The 1,597-nt window shown below is 36.1% G+C and overlaps 1 pseudogene; it reads left to right on the forward strand.

Annotated features, from left to right (window-relative positions):
• Window positions 1-578: 578 nt before the first annotated feature.
• On the forward strand, window positions 579-1,305 carry LOC115506785 (annotated as a pseudogene).
• Window positions 1,306-1,597: the final 292 nt, after the last annotated feature.

Raw genomic sequence — 1,597 nt, forward strand, 5'->3', positions numbered from 1 at the left:
ACTATTACCTTTACTGATTTTCACTTCCTCCTGCTAGGCCCCATGAGGGACTGTTTCTCAGCTTTATACTTGTTTTCTTACTCAATGAACTGATTTTGCTTTCCAAATTTAACTGTCACTTCAGCAGTTATAAATCAGGGCTGAGTCCTGCCCTCACCAGGGTGTTGTTGGAAAGAGCAAAACGCCCTTAATATCAAGTCCTCAGAAAATGGTGAAGTACTTTAAGAGTCTTAATTGTCAACACAAGTACAAATGGCAAAGCTACATAGATGTTGTTGCCAAAATAACATGACGTGGAAAGAAGGGCCAGGACTTGGAGTCAGAAATCCTAAGATCAAGGTTCTCATTAGCTCTGACACAATAACTCAGATTTATATAACACATTACAGCTGAAAAATGCTTTCACATATGTTCTCTCACTGATCCACTCAATTGGCTTCCCTGTGCCAAGCTCTCAATGCTCAAATCCTGCCAGCCAGAGTAAACTTTTTGAAACACAGACCCATCCATATTCTAAACTCTTCAAGCGCACCCTACTACTGATTAAATATTATAAAGTATGACTTGGCTGGTGCACCATGGCATCAGTGAGGCCAGCAGCAGGGTGGCCACCAGGGAATGTTTGGACATGTAGCAAAGGATTTTCTCTGGTAAGATTCAGGAATAAGAATGTGAAGAAGAGGACAGGGCAATCCAATCATCTGCAGGCCATCGTGGGAAGAGTTCATGAGGGACAAGGCTTTGCATTCTGAATAAAACTGAAGATTCAGCAAAATTTCAAGAAATTGCTATGGAGGGAAAAGAAGGCTCAAACCTCACAGGAATCCCAATCCACAGATCGATACCCTGGTCATCTGAAACATCTTTATTTAGCTGAAGAGAAAAGACTCAGGAAGCAATCTAGAAAAGTTGAACAGCCTCTGTCAGAAGAGCAAGCTGATCAAACTTTGCCAAAAAAAAAAATATATATATGGCATTGACCAAGCTTTGTATGAAGAACATTGTAATGTTAAGCAGCAGAACAAGGTAGCATAAGAATAAACTCCATTACTATTCAAAAGAAAAAGAAAACATCAAATCAAAAATTGTATGAAGAATATGAACAAGCACAAGCAGAGTGTGCTAAGAAACAAGAACTTGAGAAAACAAGAAAGAAGAAGCTCAAACGTTCTATAAAAAGAAGAAAATGGAGGTATTCAAAATACATAGCAAAAAGTCTTAAAAACGGGCCAACCAAACTTGAATTCACAAATGGAGTATCTTCTTAAAAAATAGAAGAAAAAATTAAATCACACATATTCTTAAGAGTTAAAATATCTGCCTTCTATTGAGTTCTTTTGTATATGTACTGTAACTCCTAACAGTTAACTAAATTTATTAACATAAAATGGATTGCTGAACTACACTAAGTACAAAATGTACAAATATTTTTATTCTTGTGAAAGAAAATTTTCTATGTATGCTCTACATAACATATTATTTGTTTATTTATTTGCCTTTGAAGGAAGGTGGCCCCAAGAACTGAAAGAAATTTCTATTTGAACATGTTTAAGCATGTAATATTTTTGTGCATATGAAATTCAGATGCAATAAAATT

The sequence above is a fragment of the Lynx canadensis genome, chromosome X, assembly GCF_007474595.2.
Source record: "Lynx canadensis isolate LIC74 chromosome X, mLynCan4.pri.v2, whole genome shotgun sequence".
Lineage (NCBI taxonomy): Eukaryota > Metazoa > Chordata > Mammalia > Carnivora > Felidae > Lynx > Lynx canadensis.